The sequence below is a fragment of the Camelus bactrianus genome, chromosome 5 (genome assembly GCF_048773025.1).
Source record: "Camelus bactrianus isolate YW-2024 breed Bactrian camel chromosome 5, ASM4877302v1, whole genome shotgun sequence".
In the NCBI taxonomy this organism is placed as follows: Eukaryota; Metazoa; Chordata; class Mammalia; order Artiodactyla; family Camelidae; genus Camelus; species Camelus bactrianus.
Genome location: NC_133543.1, coordinates 73,802,049 through 73,808,790, shown reverse-complemented (window position 1 = coordinate 73,808,790; position 6,742 = coordinate 73,802,049).

Genomic DNA, 6,742 nt, shown 5'->3' with positions numbered 1-6,742 from the left:
CTCGAATGTGGAAAAAATAACACAGCACAGAAAATGGCAAACATTTCCACCAGGGTTGTGTTTGCTAAGAACACACTGATGCGTTTTGCAGGGATGAAGTCTCCGGAGAAACAGCCAGACTGAACCTGGGAAACACTGCTCCCCGCCCCTAGCCTGCCAGGCAAGTCCCCAGTTAAGGGGAATCTGGGCTTGTTGAGGAGTGAGGGGGCCACACACTTGCACTTCGAGTGGCTTTGGGGGAGGACGGATGGGAGAGAGGCTGCGTGCTAACCACGGATCCCTCTCTGTTGTCTTTCCTTCCCTGAGCCCAAAGCAGAGACCCCCAGTCCAAGACTTGTGGTGAGCGTGAGCAGCAGGACCATTTTCTCCCGGACTAGGATGAGACTCAGGTCTAATAAACTCCGCCCTGAAACATTTCAGCTGCCATTAGCACTGACAATGACAGCCAGCAGTTAGTGAGCAGGTAACATGTGCCGGGCCCAACTCCCATCACTGGCCTGGATTCACTCGTGGGATTCTTCAAGTGGCTCAGAGACACTGGGAAGGTCAACATGGGGGAGAAGTCATAATTAGTGTCTGCTTGTGTTTCACAAGGCTTTGACATTTATCTTTGAACAGAAAGGCTTCCGAGATTTTTGGAACTTATTCCAAACCTCAAGAGGAAGTCCCATTAGAAAGGCCTGACAGAGAAGGAGATGGAAAAGTGGGCTGATTTCTCTATTGGGTCATGGCCATATTTTTCTGTAGCAGCTGAGTGTTAGGGTTTCAAAGTGTCTCCCCAAGAGAGTGAAGGCTTCAGTCCCAGTCAGTCAAACAGAAAGAAGCCATAGATCATCAATGCATGAAGAGAACTACGGGAGAAAATAGCATTAAACAGAAAAAGAAGGGTTATCTCAGAAATACTGCAACGAGGATGATACAGATTTTCCTTAATGTGCTTGCTAGATTGTGCCTTTTGTGAGTACGGGGATCACATCTGCTTATTCCTATTTGTACATCCAGAGCCTTGCCCACAGATCAGCGAGTATTAAAAAGTTAACTGATTTAATTAATTAAAATATTTAAAAGTATTTATTTTTATTTAATGAATTTAAAGGATGAGTGGAAAGATGAACACTTCTTTGGAACCATTCAAATCCTCTTGCTGTTCTACAATTTCTGTATCAAATATTTTTGGAAATTATGTTATCACAGAATTTAAAGGAGAGGAAAGGAAAGATTCATCTAATTGATTCTTTTTATTATTCAAGAAAGGAAAAGCAAGCCCAGAAAGGTTAACTGATTTGCTTCCGGTCACACAGCTCACCAGAGGCACAGCTAGAGCTGGGAAAATGTTTCCTGACTTCGCAGCGACTGTCCTTTCTGCCTATAGCCCTTTCATGCTGCTTCAGACATGAATTGATAAGAAAAGTCATCTTTGTCCTTACTGAAATGGAATCATGTTTTGTTCGTTTGTTTGTTTTTCTCTCACTGCTGCAGGCTTTCTCCTGATTCTCTTGGACCAAGGTTTTCTGACTTTTCCCCCCTCCCAAATCTTTTGAAAGGAGATGCAACAGAAGCACGGATGAGGAAGAATTGTGGTCAATGCCAGGGTTGGAGTATATTAAAATTTTTGAATATAAAAAAAAGAACTTTGAGAGACTGTGCTGGATATTCTGAGATACTTGACCCCCAGATGAAGAGGTAGGCTTTTAGACACTGCACCAGGGCTGCCCATCTTTTCCTCCTTTCCATTCTCAGCTCTGGGAAAATGAACACTAGGGTGCCTCGCCCCTGTCCCTACTTCCCCCCAGTAACAGCTGATTAAGCCAGTGATGAGCCCTAGACCCTGATCAGTTCTGGCCACTGAAAATCTCTCTCCTGGGAGATTAGAATTGGGACCTTGAGACCATGTCAGTTCCTGGGGTGGGGGTGGGGTGGGGGAGGGGAGCCAGGAGACGAGTTCTGCAGAGGCTGGAACTAAGGGAGTTATTGGGGGTGGCTCAGGGGGAAGGGACACTGGATGGATAATGGATGAGGAAGCAGAGAAGCTTGTTTATTGAAGGAAGGGTAGAGCCAACAGGCAAAGGAAAACAAGTGAAATAAGAGGGAGGCAATGAATCTCAAATTCTCTGGGTTTTCATAGCATCCTCCTTCAACTTCTCACTCCTCTTTTCATCTTGATACAATTGTAGTAATTTTTTTGTTCTTTTCAAAAGAGGTTGATTTTTGAGAAACCAATAGAGCAGAGAATTGTTGGCTTTTCTTTTTTTAAATGTTTTAAATTTTATTAAAATTTTTTTGTTTTTCTTTGATGGAAGGTAATTAGGTATATATTTATTTGTAATGGAGGTACTGAGGATGGAGCCAATGACCTCATGCATGCTAAACATGTTCCCTACCACTGAGCTATACCCCCTCCCCCAGTTGTTGGCTTTTAAACAGGGCAGATGAACTGGAGCTGGAAAGGGAATACAACTTGGAGAATGAGGGGAAACAGGAGAAAAGGGAGCCTGCAGAAGCAGGAAGGGGGACAGAGAAGACAAGGCGCTGGGAATGCCAGAGCGCCTGAGGCTGGCGAGGCTGAGGGGAGCTGGGTGACAGTGGCTGCCTTCCAGACACCCCATTGACTCGGTGCCCAGCCAGCCTCATTTTCCAGCCTCAAGAGCCAATCAGCTGCTCATCACTGCTGCACAGGGAGAGCATCAAAGGGACTTAATAATGGTTGGCAAATGTCAAATTACACTGAATCGAAACCAAATTCCAGACATTTCGGGCTGCGTAGTCATTAACAATCAATTAGCGCACTCGCTTTCAGTCAAAGCACTTTTCAGCCCCTCCCCGTCCCGTCCCCTGATAAGGAAACAGGGGCGTTGCTTCTTTTCCCCTCGGCGGGCTGGGCCAGGCATCACTCCTTGAGTTGAGTCAGTGCGGGAACAATCCAGCCCCTGTTCTCATCGTGCTCTCATTTCCTCGCTTGCTCCCCCAACAGCACGTTCAGGAGTGGAGGGAAACGTTAAGTGCCCTCCGTGCCTCGCGTCCCGCAAGCCTGGACTAAGGAAGGAGACATGGGTCATTTTCCCCTCCTTCTTGGGACTCATGAAGTAATGAAAGGTAGAGAGGATGGAGAGAATCGTCTAAAACCTTTTTGCTAGTTGGAAGCCAGGGACTTTGGAGTGATGCATACCAATTACACACGGAGGGCATCAGGTGAACTCATTTCACCTCTAACGGCTCCTGTTCCGAGGCAGCAGGATTTCATCCCGGCAACAAAGCCGTAAACATATACCACAAAACAAATCGTCGCTCTATTGATTGCTGAGTATCTGCTTCATCCTTTCCTTTCCAACTTAGCCCAGATTTATGGCAATTCCCTTCCTGTTCCCTGAGCTACTGGCCTCATCTCCAGGGGGCTGCGGGTCAGAGGAAGGAGATCATCAGGAATCTGGACCCGAACATTTTCAGGAAGAGCTTTGAGTCATTTTTTAAGTTCCCCCCTTTTTTTTTTTTTTTTTTTTTTTTGCTTCTATTTTTCCTTGCTAGGTCTTCCACGGGTCTATTTTTAGAATAACTTTCTCAGAATATAGAAAAGCCCATATTCTCCAACTGTGACCTGGATTCCTTCCTCTAGTTCAGTTGATAAAATCTGGATGTGAAACGGGGCTTAGCTCAGACGGCTTTGCTGACAGACAGCAGACTCACAGGGGCTCCTCCAGGCTCTTAGTCCAGGTGACTTCTGCTTGAAGGGTGAACGTCAGTGGCATAAATGCGGCTGTGACGAAGGCGGCCAAGTGGCAGAGGTTTCAGAAACAAACAGGACCTGACACTGAGAGGGTGTTGCTGGCATCTCAGAAGTCATGGGCAGAGCCCAGACTGGGATCACGCAAAGTGGGTGAGTCGTCAGGCCTGGTAACAGGCTGGCGTTCCTGCGCCTGGGTTAGGACCTCTGCCGGGGACCACCTCAGCACAAGGCCAACTGAGAAGATCCAATCAAAACCAACAAAATCAAAACGCACTCTCCCCAAAGGGTTACCACCAAAGTCTCTTCTAGAAAAGACCCAGAGAAGGTCCATGTCAACACACTTTCAGGAGAGGGCTCCTGGGACTTTACCTGATCAGCTACCTCCGTGGAAGTCGCGCAGTGGCGGCTGATGGTAGGGCTGCTCGGCTCCTGAGAGATCCACACATGCGCAGTGCGAGGAACAGGACACCCCCCCCCCACCCCCCGCACTCTGAGCAAATCGTGAATACCTATGGAAATCCACATTTTCACAGAATAAAAACTAACGCAATAGCAAATAATGCTATTTTTAAATGTTGCTTTGCTTTCTCGACGAGTGTTTCTCGGACTCTGAGGTGTGCTGAAATTGGCCTTGAGAGAGCCTATTGAAACGCAGACGTCTTACACAACACGCGCGTCCCAAGTGACTGACCCGCCACCTGGCATATCACAGTGTTCAACAAAGGAGGATGTGTGGGATTCCTCCATGTCATCCAGCAGTTTTTTGTTTCTACCTGTACCTAAGGAAACCAAGAGAACAACCCAAACCATCTTCTTGGTAGCACCATTTTAAATTATGCTGAAAGTTGACACCCTCCAATTGGGCTGCAGTGACACTGTAAAGGTACCGAAGAGGTCTGGGGGAGGGAGGAGGAGCATCTGGGACAATGGGCCAGGTCTTTGGGGCAACACCAGAAAGAGAAGTCCACTCTGGGAGGCAGAGAGGAGGCAGAGAGGAGGGAGAAAGCAAAAAGGAAATGAGAACAAATTGGCAACAAAATTGAAAACAAAAACATCAAGGTTAGAAACAGAGAGGTGTTAAAAGTTCCCAGAACCAAAGACAGGATTCAAATTTTGGCCATTCATTAATATTGTCATGTTAAGATTAAGAAATAGTGTGTGATTAGATGTTTCTAAGCAGAGATGGAAAATGACTGTACCAATGTGACACACAGTCAACTCATTTAAGGTTCCAAGTGGCAAATCTTTCTGTCTTTGTTTTCATGAGTTCACTGGAGCCTGTCAAGAAGATTAGGGTGTTTATTTCTTACAGCCTGAGTCCTTTGACTGACAAACCCATCATCATGTACTTCTCAGAACAGTCTGCAAACTTAACATGAGAAACGTAGTATGTTGTGGAGCTACAGCAAATATATCATCATTGCTTTGGCTCTTAGGCTCCATAAATGATGATCCTTTAAATATTTCCCCAGTGACTCAAGTACATTTCCACCTTCACGGTGGGGCCTTGACTTCCTGTTCACAAGACCAGGACCCGGGAAGTTGTTGCTTCAAGGAACAAAATGAAGCCGGGCCACCAGGGATCTGTCATTTCCATTACTATCTAACTAGAGGCCACCCACTTACTGGTAGCTGTTTCCTGCTAAGCTCTGCAGACCCAGGTTCCCACAAATGCTCATTTCGGTCACACAGAAGACTTTGCTGGCAAGAAACTATTGCTTCAGTCCCTTCATGTAGTCACTGGACTACCCTGCGGCTCTATAGTGATGGGCAAAGAACCACCTGCCCGACAGCCTACCCCTCCCCGCCTCCTGAGTCCTAAAGTTAACCACCTCCTTCTATGTTTTGTTTTGCTTTTTCCTGTCCATAATCCCCATGTCTCTCATACACCTTACACTTAAAGTCTTTTCTTGTGGAAGGATGGAATACACTCATTCACATTAAGGTACATGTCATGGATAAAGCATAGAGAGTTAGCTCTTCCTGGCTAGTTGCAGTTTTAAAATAGGGAAATTTTTACGCAAAAAAATTAATATTTAATAGTAGACTATCAGGTGCCTGGAAGTTGGTTGGAGGAATATTTGGAGGGCTGAGTTGTGTGTTGTGTGCATGTCCAGGTGGTTGCCTGGGGACCACAGGAAACATGCCATGAAGGTGAACACATCTTTGGAAGCCACCTTTCATAGCATGCATTTGTTTCTAGGCCTTGACTGTCAACTGGGGGACACGAGAAAAGGGTGATTTCCTTGATGCTGTCAACGCCCTAATGTTCAGGGCTCCATTCCCAGAATAATGGCATGACCTGGCCAAGAGCCCATCCACGGAGAGCACCTTTCCCTAAGGGCAAATGGGTGTTCTAAGGATAGGAAAGCAAGGCAGAGAATATGTGCTCACTCCACTCCCAGCCACATTATCTTCTTCCTCCTAAGAGACCTCTGGGTCCTTAAGTAACTTCCCAGTCATCAAATCAGTCTTTATTAAATTTTCACATGCATTTAGTTTTAGATTCAATTTGAAATGTGCTCCAAGGAGCATCATATGGACTAAATAATTAGCTGAAGAGAAATGGTACGGAATAGATTTTAGAGAATGGCACAGAACAATGCCTCTCCAATACCACCAGTAGTAATCGAGTCTTTTAATGCAACAGAATTATGAGCATTTTTATTGTGGCTTATATATTTATTTTTATTTATATTTAAAAGGGAAACAGTCAAATCAGTGGTTTCAGGAATATATTTGCTTAGTACAAAACTAAAATAGGTGTTTAAGATTTTAAAACGTGGGTCTATAAGAAAAATATTCAGGAAGTATTAGGGCAGGGACGTCACAGGAATCTTGAAGGCTGCACTTCAGTGACTAAAGTTTAAGAAAACACCGCCGAGACTAGTTGAGCATTACTGCATGTCAACAACCCTGGGTTGACCCCTGTTCTGCAAAGGATGTACTGTATGACCCTGGGCAGGTTGCAACCTCTCTGAGCCCCAGTACACTCAAGTCCAATGGTGGCATTGAAGGAGA